The 13,793-nt window shown below is 46.8% G+C and overlaps 1 protein-coding gene across 4 annotated transcripts in view; it reads left to right on the top strand.

The window, feature by feature from the left end:
- The window catches only part of SH2D5 (SH2 domain containing 5), a 195,693-nt gene that overhangs the window by 91,027 nt on the left and 90,873 nt on the right, over positions 1-13,793 (top strand). The window lies entirely within an intron of this gene.

The raw sequence follows: 13,793 nt of genomic DNA on the forward strand, positions 1-13,793 counted from the left end.
GAGGGTGAACAACCAAAAGTGAAAAATATACGAATATATTTACTTACACAAAATGTAAAATTGAAAGACAAAGAAGTAGGAAGAAGGCGAACGGGAAAGGAAATGTTTTAGGAACGACAGTCGTTGCTGAAAAGGGATGATTTTAGTTAATCTGGGAACTGGAGAAGTTGAGCGATATTTAGAGGTGCAGAGGGGGGAGGGGGGGGGGGGGGGGGGGAGAGGTGCCCGCAGTTTCCAGGTCTGAGTTCTGCGAAGCCTGGCTCGGCCTTTCATCCATTAAACTGCTAGCTCTACATTTCATCCTCCGGGCGTCTATAAACCGAAAGCATGCATTTGGGGGATATTGTACAGCACTGTGGCGAGGCAATGGGTCCTGTAGCGAGCGCTATGTTAGTTAGTAATACCTGCGACTAGCTGAAAATGTTCCTCACATGCGGTTGTGTACTCAAACGGAGGGCGTGCTGGAAGCTAAACCCGCTGCTACCAGAATTAATGTATGACGTGACGTGGTATTCAGGGCAAGGGTCGCATTGAGCTCAGTCTAGTGCGCACCTCGCAAGACCCACCATCTCGTTGTGTGTATGTGGATGATCATGAGAGAGGAGCTCAGACTTGGTGCCCATATGATACCAGGCCTTTCAGCAGACATGTGCAGTGCTAATTGCAGAGCGGGTGCGCGGACCCTCAGTCTCGTGTTTTTCATTTTCCAGTTGCATCTCTGGTCCGCACAGATGTTGCCGCAGTATATCGTGGTTGGATTGAAAACCATTCAAACGATCTAAATTTAGAATGTAAAAAGCCGGGTTACAAGTTCCAGAATACAGTTTTGTGTTTTGAAATGCCAGGGCTGGTCGAAGGTCGCCTGCGGTTTTATATCCACTTAAAATCCTTCATATCGGCACATGGTGAGGGCGCACCCAGTGCAGCTGGCTCACCTCGAGCCCGTCTGGGCGAAACAAGCTCCAGCACGTGCATCTCATGGCGTATGAGCAGCCCACTACTTCCGGTGCAGCCAAGGAGAGCGCGTGCACGGGTGAGGGAGCCTCCTTCACCCCACCACCACTCCCCGATGACGGTGGGTGAATCAACTACGGTGCCTGCCGCCCCCTGACAGGACCCGCAGGCGGTGGTGGTGCCGGTAATTCATTAACCCCTTATGTTTGCGTTCTGTGCTAATAGATTATAAGGACAAAAATATATACTGCTCCATATAATGGATGCCCCACCCTGTGCGTGTGCTTTCCATAACACACACATTGCCTGTAAGCCAGGGTTCAGTGACCCCACCCCGCCATCCACTCCCTTTTCCTCGAATTTATGTTCTTCCTGTGCCTGCTGACCACAAGGAGCAAAGCGTATAAAACCTATGACCTCATAGAATTGTCTTTAGACTCTTGCACTAAATTTCCACATGTCCAGGAAAAGCTGTTTGTGTATTTTCTGTTACACGTTGCACAGGACATTTTCCATATTTTTATTTCACATAACATACAAGTATTGCGGTATTTTCATCCTTCTTAGAAGGAGATGCTTTAGGAGGGCTGTAGGATCTGTAGTTTGAGAAGGGGCGGTGTTGGAGGAGAATGGCATTTTAAAGGTAAGGAGTACTTTAAGGATATAAAACGTACTTTAAAGTTTGGAGAACAGAGTGGATCACGGGGGGTCGTTTTTAAAACGGCAGGGTAGTGTGTGAATTTTGGTGATGAAGTGTGAGAATAGAGGGTTGTCTGAAGTAGGAGTAGTTTAAAGGTGTTGGATAGTTTGTGTACGATAGGTCAATATAAGGTAGAGGTAGTAGGAGAATGTAGCAGTTTGACTGTTGAAGGGTTCATTAGAATTGTATATAGTAAGTGATGTAGCACATTCTACATTCAATACACTTGTGAGGAGATCTACCAAGATTCACGCAATGCGACGATGCCCAATACTCTCCAAAGCACAACCAAAATTAGCATAGCATTGTATTTGCTGCGCTTTGTGCTACAATGCTGGCATCTGCCACAAAAAGTCAAACAACTCTGTTATCCTTAACAATAAATATGAATTTACATTGGTAAAGAGGCAGAGCAAGTAATGCATTGCATGAGTTTTGTAACCGGAGTAAACCCTCGAATACACTTCTTTCATACAGACGTCGACTAAGGGTAACTAGAGTACAGTGTGTATTTTTGCAAATATTTCACCTAACGCGTTTTGAAATATATGGAATTTCCCATTGTCTGTTTGTACTGCGCTGCACTGGAGTGCATGAATTTAGTTTAGTTGAAATGGCTTTGCTTGGAATTCTAGGCCTGTCAGTTGGTTCCTACCCCACTACACCCACTTTGCAAGAATTCTGAGGGATTTTGTGTTACGTGACTAGAATCAGATTACTCAGCATTATGTTGCATATATTGCAATTTACGGAAAAACAAAAAAGTAAGATGAGGGAGGTTGAATTCCAATATCAGCGAATGAGATCAATTTTAAAAATCATTGTATATTTAAAGGGAAGTGGCAAGGGGGATAGAAGCTGGCACGGTGACATCGAAGATTTGCTTAGGTAAGATGGGTCATGTTGAATGTGGGTTAATTGGATAGTGGGGAACTGAGTGTTGGAGTAGTAGATAGAAGGTAGGGAAAGTTTGAAATATTTAGAGGGCAGGAGGGATGGTTTCAAAATGTAGGGTTGTTTGGGTGTTGGAGAAGACGTTGGAAGGGAATCATTTACAACTGCAGGTAATTTCAGCATTGGAGGGGTAGTTTGTATGAAGGTGGGATAGTCTTTAGGAGGGGTGAGTCTTTGCTAGAAGGTAGTTAGAAAGTGAGGATAATTTGATTGTACGCAGAGTTGTTTGACAATAGGGAGTATTTTGAGGGAGGGGTAGTGTAAAAGTATGTGCAGCATGAAGATTGGGTAGTTTTAGTGTAGGAGACCCTCGGAAATAGCCCTTTCTGCAGGGTTATCCCCGAATGTTTTGCCTTCCTCCTCCTATTTTCTGACCCTCTTTATGTTGGCTTAAGGACTTTGGGCACATTACAGCTGCTAATCAGTGATAAGGTGCATGTGCTCTCTCCCCTAAAACTTGGTATGTTTGGCTTACACCTGTTTGGCATATTTATTTTACCCATTAGTCCATTGTAAATTAGTGTATCATATACTCAGGGTCTGTAAATTAAATGTTACTAGTAGGCCTCCAGAACTGATTGTGCCATCCCAGGAGTAGCCTTTCAAACCTGTCTCAGGGCTGCCACTGCAGTGCCAGCGTGCAAAGTTTACTGCCACATTGACTTGTCATTTTAAACTATTTGACAAGGCCTAAACACCCCTTTTACTACACCTACGTCACCCCTAAGGTAGATCCTAGGTAGCCCATTGGACAGGGTGCTGTGCAGGTAAAAGATAGGACATGTACTTTTATGTTTTCCATGTCCTGGTAGTAACAAACAGCCTATTTTTGTTTTTTATTGATGAGGGGCGCTTCTCTCATAGGCTAGCATTGGCAGTCCCCTTATATACTCTTAAGTGGTAATTTCTGATCTGAAAGGAGTAATATTGGCATGTTTGAAATGGTAGTGAGAAATTCTTGCTTACTGGTTTAGTTGGATTTTACATTACTATTTTAAAAATGCACTTTTAGAAAGTAAGCATTTCTTTGTGCTTAAAACTCTGCTTTGCAGCCTCATTCAAATTCACGTCTAGGGCAGAGGGACAGCTAATCTTTGTGCATACTTTCAGGACAGTCACAACACAGGAAAGGCTGGGTGTGACAGGAGAGGCATCTGTATCCATCTGCATACTGACAGTCTTCCTGAGCTGGGAGAGCTCGTTCACACCTTACCTGTCAATGGTCTGTGTCCTGCCATCACACAAAGGGCTGATTTACCCCCAACTGATGCCTGGAGCCAGGGTTAGGTTGAAAGGAATTGTGTTACACTTGAAAGGGTTCCTTTGAAGTCACTCCTTAAGTACAGGGGCTCTGACCCATGTTTGGAGAGCACTTTTGGAACTGGATCCGAACCTCTGTCAGATGGACTGCTGCACTGCACAGAGGCCTCATCTGGTCTGCTCTTCTGCTGTGCCCTGCTGCCTGCTACTTGTTGTGTGGCCTAAAAGACCCATTGGATTGCTTTTCTGCTTGTTGCCCTGCTGCCAGCTGCTCCCTGACTCTGTTCTGCGTGGATACTGTGGTACTACTAGGAGGGATCAACATTAGGACTGCTGGTCTGGGTGTGCTGGTCTCCCTGCCTACCTTGTGTTTCCCCTAGTGTTCTCCCAGGGACCAGCATGGGGTTAAGGTCCCTTTGTGGCTCCCTAATTCACTGTGTGCCCCAGCGCATTGCCCGGAGACTAAAATGTGCTTTTGAGACTAGTGCATGGTGAGCGCTGTTCATGATAGTTTTTGTGATCAGGGTCGGCTTTTTGAGGACTGTAGCACCCACATCCACGTTTAACAGGGGTGCACTCTTTACTGTTACTCAGCACAAGTTATCTTGTTTTCACTAGCAATTGGTAAGCACTCCATTCTTGTTTTGCACAAGTGCGCGCGCCACTATTTCCAACTCATGTCCAGGGTTTCAACCCTCCCCCGGGAGCAGTTTCAAATGGGACACCGTGTTGCCCCCCCTTCCGCTGAGGGGAAACGTGACATGCAGGCTTAGGGGGAGAGGTGCCGGCATGATGCACCACCTCCCCGAACAGCATCTCTTGGCTGGGGGTCCGAATCCCCCCTCAGTGAAGCTCCTCCTAACACGGTGAACGTGGAGAGCACGTCTCACACAGTGTCAGGCGCAGAGGATGGGTCATCGTCCCTGTGCCCCCCGGAGCGGGAGGAAGAGACCAGTGCCAGCCATGGACCGCCAAAGCTGCTCCAACCACTGGAGACCAGCTCTGTATGGTCCGCCTGTTTCTCTACTGCTGTAACTGCCAGGCAAAGAAACAGCCATCAGACCCCTCTCCCTTCCCCCTCTTTCCCCCGGGCCTTGTCAGAACCGTCATGTGCACCCTCATGGGCAGCCCCATATTGGTTTTTCATTCCTCCTCACCAGTTGCCAGGAGTACTTGGATGAATCTCTGATTGGGATCACGTTCCCGGTGCTCACACTCCTCGCACCACTTCTGGAGTATTGGCTTAACCTTGATTCAGCCACCCGGGGACATTATTTTTCACGCAGGAGCCCGAAGATATTCCCCCTACTGCAGTCTCCGTGTACACACCCTCCCCTTCCATTTTGACATACCTTGTGGGTGGGCATCCCTCACTACCAGGTGACGCGACAGAGGTTCAGATCGGGCTACTTCTGAATATGTATGTAATAGGTCTGCAGGTGCTGCTGTGCCCTACGTTTATAAGCCTCATTACCATATAAAGTTTAATAGGTCGCAGGAGCACTGCACCCTATGTGTTTATTGAGATATATGGTGATTCATATATTTTCTTGCTGTAACCTAACTTTTGCATTTCATGCTCTGATACTACGAGATATGTGATGTATGATATTGTGAGTCTTGCACTGCCATGAGCATGAGGGCTGACCGGTTTGCATAATGTGCACAGTATTTATGAAAAATGTCATTTTGGTCTATAAGTGCAATATACAATATATTGTTATATAATAGTGTGTGGAGTCTCTTTTGTGGTGTATTTATTGTTTACTGGTGTGATTGTGTTTCGTGAAAGCTTTACACATTGCCTCTGGGGATAAGCCTGACTTCTCTGTGTCAGGCTACCAAGGGGGTGAGTACAGGTTATCTTTGGTGTGTAACTTACTTGCCCTGACCAGACTGGTGGGTTCTGCCTGGCTTAGGTGCATACCCTAGCCAACCAGAATCCCCATTTCTAACAGAGACTTGGTTTTGGTGTTTAATGCAGTTTGTTTGAGAAAGGGTAGCTTCAAAGGGGAGGGGTTGTTTGAAAATAGAAGTGCAAGCTTGAAGGTAAGAGTGGACAGTGTGAGGATAGATTGGGTTATCTGAGGGATGGGATAGTTTAAGGGCAGCACCAGGTGAAAGCGCATTAGCCATGGCTGTGTCTTCCTGCTTTTTTTAACGGGTTTTAGCCACGCTGCAAAGCATCCCGCTGCTCTACCACATGGCTACAAAACATCGCCAATAGCTCTCATAGGTGAGACCTATTGGTTTTGTCAATGCCTGTTTTTCATTACTGTGTCAGTTCAGCAAATTAGGTCTGTGCTGAAGTGGGCACTTACCGCTAGAGCGTGAATGTGGCAAACAACACCTGTGTGTTCTTAGGAACACTCGCATGAAAAGAGCGGGGCGGTATGAAGGTGCAAAGACCTTGACATCATTTCAGCTGCCATCAAGAGATTTTTATGAGTAGAGACAGATACTTTGATATTAGGTTTCACATTCAATTACGTTGCTTTCTAAACTTTCAGGAATATTTAAATTAGGCTACTCGGGTGCTGTTTTTTAAGTATTAAATTGAGAAACATTACTAAACATTTCCACTGTTCCTTTCGCAGATTCCTTAGATTATCCCCTCCTAGTTCACCTTTCCTCCCCACAGAAATGTGAAAATATTTCTGCAGATTTTCACATCTTTTTTGCAAACATAGGACTGGGACAGACTGTCTCTGATGATCCGCGGGTCAGATTCACCTTGTAGCCTGGGTAGGTAAAACTGCATTTTTCACATTCTACTGCATTCTCTGGCCTGACACTCCAGTTTTTTGAAATGCTTACGGAGCCCAGACAGCCTTTAGGAGCTCTCACACTACTATACTATCATGGCCTTAGCCGATAGACAGTACGTTGGTTTTGAATGCTTTCTGCTGGGCAGGAGAGAACAGTAGAATAGTTACACTGCTCTCCCCTGCGATGGGGGAAGAGTTTCAGGTTATGTGCAGCTCCTGCGGCTGAGGCAGTGGGTTGACTTTCACTGCCCTCTTATGGGGACTGGGTAGACTGTAAGGCTTCCACTGCTCTTTGGGGAGGCGTTAGTGGGGAAGTGGTATGGCTTTTAGTGATCGAGTAGGTGGGCTTTGCTGCTCCCTTGAGTGGGTTGCGGGCGTTGCTTGGTTTCCTCTGCTCTGTCCTTGGGGTTGAAGAAATGACTTCCTGCTCTCTTGTTGATTAGGGAGGAGGTGATGCCTTCCATCTCCCTATCGCTTGGGGGGTAGAGGGGGGAACACATTTTCTCGTAGGGGGGTGGGGGGTAGCTATCACACAGTGCTTAATTTGCAAATAAAAAGGTGCCGGTGCTCAAAGTCCTTCTCTTAAACCCGACGCTGCTGCAATTAAATATGTGAACATGGAATACTGAGGCGACGTAATCCTGAAGCCATCTCGGGCCCCTTTAATCCATATAAAGCCCCTTCAGCTCACTCTTGCAGCTTTCTGCTTTCTCCCTTTGTGACGCTTTTTCGTTTGTTCCCTTCATCCATCTTTCTCAAACGTGTCTTTGCTCGCAGCAAATGCTTGAGGCAGAAGAATAAGCCACGGCCCGCAAAAATAAGTGCCGGTGCTCAGCACCGGACACAACAAGCACAAATTAAGCACTGCTATCACATCTCTTTCCTGAAAGGGGGTTACATTCTTCCACCACTGCTCTCTCCTGTTGGGAAGCGGAGATGTTGTTCATCTGTCCAGAAGGTAGGAAAGATAGCTTCCACTGCTGTCTTATGGCGGGGGGGGGGGGGGGGGGGGGGGGGGGGGCGGGTGGAGCTGGCTTCTACTTATTACCCCTGGAGGCAAGGGGATGGCGCCCACTGCTCTTTATTTTTTTGGGGTGAGGGCAAGGGGGTGATGTCCACTGTTCTGTCCTGGCTGCTGGGAGAGACGGCTTCCACTGTTTTCTCCTGGGGAAGGGGTATATGTCACTGCTCAGTGCTGCGTCCTGAGGGAGGTGAGATGGCTTCCACTGTTCTCTTGGGAAGTGAGATGACTTCTAGTGCTCCCTTCTTGGAGGAGGGCTGCAGGGAACGTCATCCACTGCTCTGTCCTCGAGAGATGCGAGATGGCTTACATTGTTCTTCCACAAAGTGGGGTGCCTTCCTCTGCTCTCCTGGGAGAGGGGTGGGATAACTTCCACTGCTATCTCCCGAGGGCTTTGTGAGTTGGAAGGCTTCCACAGGTCTCTGTGCAAAGGAGCTAGGCGCACATGAACTAGCAGAGCCGATGTGCTTAGATGACATGTACCAGCAGTATACAGGAGGCAGGTGCACATAGTCAGGTGGTGTTGAGCTAGATGGTGGCTTAAGGACAGTCTCTAGCGCTTGAAACACATAGACAGGCTGTGCACGCAGCAGAAGCGTGAGCCATGCAAAGTGTGATGAGTTAGGAGCGCATTCTGGAGAGAGCATAGGAGGCGCTTTGAGCACCTGAGCAAACAGTGTGAAGAATGTGATGCACATGAACAAATAATGGATGATGTTGTTTTTGGGTAACTGTTACCAGGCTTTCCCTGGGTTTGGATTTGGAACAGACAGTACCATGCGAGAGGAGTAGCAAACTAAAGAGAATAATCCGTAACAGTAACCCAGAAACTTTGCTTCTGTTATGGAACACTGTCAGAAAACACTGCTTTGATTCACTAGAAGAGCAGACAATCTTTGTTTCTAAACGTTTCACACCCTGTCACTTCCAGACAATTGTGGACAGAAAAAGAATGCTCTGTGATCCCCACTCTGAGATCGTTCCCTTCCACCATTTTCATCTTCACAAATTGCTTTCCTCATAGATTCCTTTAGTAACACATTTTTTTTAAGTGCTTCCAATTCGGCTTGAGCCAACCATGCCTTCCTCTCCAATATCTCCCTATCCTTATTCTCTTTTTTATATCCTTTATACAACTATCTTTATTACTCTGTTACTTAAAAAAATGATCTGTTTTTATAGTCCATGGTACTAACTGTTCCACACATGTTAATTAACTTTTATCCAGGTACTTCTCTTGCGCACTGCTTGATTCAGTTTGCATAAGTGCATATGCATTTTCACCAGGCCTCTAGCACTGTAACGCTTGTATGTCCTTACTAACGAATGTGGCTTACTTTTTGGACTTTTATCATCAAAATCGTCTATGATATGTTTCTAGCTATGCTGGGCTGCAAAAAAAACATAGGTTAAGACTTACTCATTTTGTGTGTATGCATAGTATTAACAGTCTGTTTAAGATCTAATCGTCGGCCCTTATTTTCAAAGAATACTGTAATCTGTTTCATTGATATTTTTTCATTGTTTTTGTTGCAACGTGTGTGCGTTGTTCCTTGTTATTAATGCACAAATTGTTTTCCAGTATGTTTATTTATATGTCCTTTAGAAAGCTGGCCTGGTGTGTGGTGGGTACCTAAGGTACTTAAACCTTATACCAGTCCTAGGTCTCCCGGCTTAATGAAGTGTAGGCAGTGTCTAGAATCCAGGCTCTCTAGAGGTAGCTGTGGATGAGCAACCAAGGCTTATCTAGGAGACATGCAAACTCATACAATACCACTGTAGTCTCACAACACTTAAACACATGAAAGAAACACTCAGTTGTACAAAAATAAATCTACTTTATTTTTGGTCACACTATACCACAAAATACTAGAAGGGCAACCCACCAATAGTAGGTAAGTAATACGGCTAATATATACACTAGTAGACAGCAATAGGCATAGAAAAGGTTTAAAAAAACAGTGCAAATGCAGCTAGACAATAGTGACCCCAGGGGGAGCACAAACCATATACTAAAAAAATGGAATGCGAACACAGGGCCCCCCACCTAGGTAAGTGGAATGTGTAGATGGGAGCTGGGAGTACTAGAAAACCACAGAAGTAAGTAACACAGTACCCCCAGCGACAAGGAAAGCAGTAGTAAATCACTGAAATTTCCCCAAACCGCATAAAAGGAAGAAAAAGAAGAAAATAAAACACCCAGACAAGACTGCAAGAAACCAGCGGTGGATTCCTGAAGAGGAAGACCTGTAAAGAGAGGGGACCAAGTCCAAGAGTCACAGTGAAGTCCAGGAGGAGTAGGAGCTACTACCCACCCAGCTGTACTTGCAGGAGTTGGTCGACGGTGATGAAGATCAGGACAGCACTGCAGCCCTGGAGCCAGAGAAGAGATCCTGAAGAATGCAGAAGATGTCCTACGTTGGAATGAAGATTGCAGATGGGTATCAGTACAGGAATTCCACTGACAAGCCTTGGCAAAGGCAAACTAGTGGTTAGTGGAAAAGTGGTGTTGCTGGAGACCAGCCAGGAGGGGGAGTCAGATGGGACCCTCAGCGACACAGAAAGTCCACAGGAGCGGAGGCAGCATCCACAGAAAGGAATCTCACGCCGCAGGAGAACCAAGCAGAAGGCTGTGCGTCGCAGGAAGGAGTGCTTGGAACTGGAGCTACATGTCACCTGAAGATCCCTTGGAGGAGATGCAAACAAACCTTGGCAGCTACAAGAGAAGCAGTGCACAGGGGAACTGTCTTGCATGGGAAGGCAAGGGCTTACCTCCACCACAGTTGGACAGCTGGCAGAGAGGACCAAGAGGACTACTCCGGACCCCCATGCAGGATCCACGCAGCTCAAGATGAGGGGAGATCCAAGCAGCCGGTCATCATTGCAGCAGGTGCATGCGGATGCAGAGGAGTAACTCCTTCACTCCAAGGGAGATTCCATCTTTCTTCTAGTGCAGTCGGAAGACACACCGCCCTCAGGGGATGCACACCAAGTGAAAATGTTGCAGTTGCTGGCAGGAGCCCTGGAAACAATGTTGCAGAAGAGGTCTTCTTCTTGGAAGCAGATTGTGGTGTCATGTAGGGTCCAGTCACAATTCTGGAGGCCAGAAGTCGAAGTGCAGGTTGCAGAGGAATCCTGCTGGAATCTTGCAAGCCAAATCTGAAGATCCACCCAAGAGAGAGACCCTCAATAGCCCCGAAAGGGGGATTGGTCACCTAACTAGGTAAACACCTATCAGGAGGGGGTTCTGACGTCACCTGCCTGGCCTGGCCACTCAGATGCTCCCAGAGGTCCCTGCTAACCTTGGATTCAAGGTGGCAGAACCCAGGGACCCTCTGGAGGAGCTCTGAGCACCTCCCCTGGGGTGGTGATGGACAGGATAGTGGTCACTCCCCTTTCCATTGTTCAGTTTTGCACCAGCGTAGGGACTCACGGTCCCTGAACCGGTGTGGACTGGTTTATGCACAGAGGGCACCATATGTGCCCTTCAAAACATACCAGTGGCTTGGGAAGGCTACCCCTCCCAAGCCAGTCACACCAATTTCCAAAGACAGAGAGTGTAACCCCCCTCTCTCAAAGAAAATTATTTGTTCTTCCTTCCTGAGCTTGATCAGATCAAGCAGCAGGAGGGCAGCACCTGTCTCAGGGATGGCAGCACCTTGGGCTGCCCGGAAAACACTGGAAGACTGATGGAAGCAATGCTGGGGGTTTTCTAAAGAGCCCCCAGAGTGCATGGAATCATACTTCTAATACTGGCAACAGTATTTGTGTATGATTCCAGTAAGTTTGATACCAAATATGCCCAGGTTCAGAGTTACCATTATGTACCTTCATTTAGGTAGTGACCTAAGTTCAGTACATGTGTAAAATGGCATCCTCGCACTCACGAAGCCCAGGAAAATGGATCTGAAGTTAGTGGGGGCACCTTTGCTAGTGCATGGGTGCCCTCACACACAGGTACTTGAACACTGCCCTCTGGGCGACTTAAAGTGACCTGGTGCAGTGACCTGTAGTGAAAAGGGTGCATGCACCCTTGCAGGTCTGTAGAAGGGTTTGTATGGGCTCCCCATGGGTGGCATAATACAAGCTGCAGCCCATGGGTATCCCCTGGTGCACCAGTGCTCTGGGTACCTAGTTACCATATACTAGGGACTTACAGGGGGGCAACTTTAGCAACACAAAAGGATGGTGAACGGCCTAGCAGTTTGGGCTGGACTGTTCCCATGGGGACAGGGTCAAGACTGATTTACATATGGCTGGGTCCAAACTGGGGTGACGTGGCGAGCAAAATAATGATGGATTAAACCCAGATCTGTGACTGGGGTGAGTGTTTAAAAAGTTTCAACACTCCGTTCATCATTTTATTTTGTTTTGTGATGTAACTTACATGGGGGCACCAGAGTGCCAAATGTGGGGTGTAAAACCAATTTAGAAGGGAGAGAGCATAATCACTGGGGTCCTAGTTAGCAGGATCATAGTGAACACAGTCATAAACACTGACAGCAGGCAAAAAATGGGGGGTAACCATGTCAAGAAAGAGGGTACTTTCCTATATGTCCCTTATAAGAGCCTCACTACAAATACTGATGAAACAGCATGATTTTGATGTGGAAATGCTGGAGCCTCTCTTAGCAGAGCTCTGTAGTCATGTAAGAAAAGACTCCGAATGTTTCACACACTTTTCCATATTTTATTTTGAAAGAAAACAATTCTTCAAAAAGGCCTGCTTGGCTTCTGTTGCCTCAGATCAATGGGTGCTAAACTAAATACAGCTGTGAACCCGGAGCTGCTTCCAAAAATCTATACATAGCCGAAGAAACCAGTGGAAGATGGCCTATGTGTTTTTGCAATTTCAGACGGTTTTAAATTTCAAATATCTGTAAAACGTGTTTTGAATCTTTTATTGCACAAAATGCTGCTGTCTAAAACCCCAGATTTCACAAGGATGCGTGCAACGTGGAATATTTAATTGTTTTCTGAGAGATATGGATTTCATCATCATAATGACAGACCCAAAATGACTCTGCAGTGCTTCAGCCCGACAGAGCTACTGGGGTTAAACAGCATTTAGTTGGTAAGCGCTAGTGTTCAACAGGTGCCTGGTTCAGACCCTTTGATCAGATGCCAGGAGTAGAAGGGTAATAAATGCTGTAGTGTTGACCATTTTTATGAAGCTTTTTGACACTAAGGTCGACTCATAGAGTGAGTTGGAAAGATGAAGAGTGGAAAGGAGGGACATGGAACGAGGAGGTTCCCCAAAACACATATTTCTTGCGGGTGGAGTGGCAGTGTCCGGTTTTGGATATCTGATTGATGGGTACGAAAAAGGCGACGGGCAGACGTGGAGGAAGGGGCAGACACTGGTGGTGGCGGGAGCTGGGTAACTGAAGGAGGAAAGAACCCGTTAATACGTGGGAGTGTATGAACAAGTGCATAGATTATGGGTATCTATAAACCAAAATTGTATTATCTGATGGCTGTTTGGTGGCACATTTACAAGCCCGCAGTTTCCGGCGCGCTCGTATTCTGCTGCCTTAAGGAGCGTCTTTTTTTTTTATCGCCCATGCTCTCCTCAGGTAGACCGCGCACGTCACAGGACGAGCCGCAGATAAACGGTGACCCCGGGGGGATCTCCTGATGACTGAGACCTGGTGGGCCGGGATTATAATTTAATCTGCCGCCCTGTCCTTCTCGGGCTAATCCCTCACGGCATACCCAGACTCTGGGCCGGCGAGTATCGACCTTCCGTCACTCTCCAAGATACAACCTCGCCCCCTGGGAGGGCTCCGGGCACAGGGTGGAAACGCCGAGTACGTGGAGTCAGGTCGAGACTCATAGGTAGCGGAAAAGTTACTTCATAGTTGTAGATTTTATTCACCGCTAACCGAACTGCATTACTGTTTTTCACTATTGTGTTGGCTTCAGGAATGTACGTAGTACTGTGCGCCATCTGAGGGACAAGCGTAGTAATTTTGGAATGTCAAGGGAGTTGGGGATGATTTTTACTTTCACATGATTTTCTTAGTTTGGAGAGGGATTTGTAATTGTTCTCAGAGAGATCCGATGTTACAGTTTGCGATGATGGTTGGTATCGGGTGGATTGTTTTGAAATACGACAAACTTCTCTAGGCTAGGC

This window comes from Pleurodeles waltl, chromosome 6, assembly GCF_031143425.1.
Source record: "Pleurodeles waltl isolate 20211129_DDA chromosome 6, aPleWal1.hap1.20221129, whole genome shotgun sequence".
Classification (NCBI taxonomy): Eukaryota; Metazoa; Chordata; class Amphibia; order Caudata; family Salamandridae; genus Pleurodeles; species Pleurodeles waltl.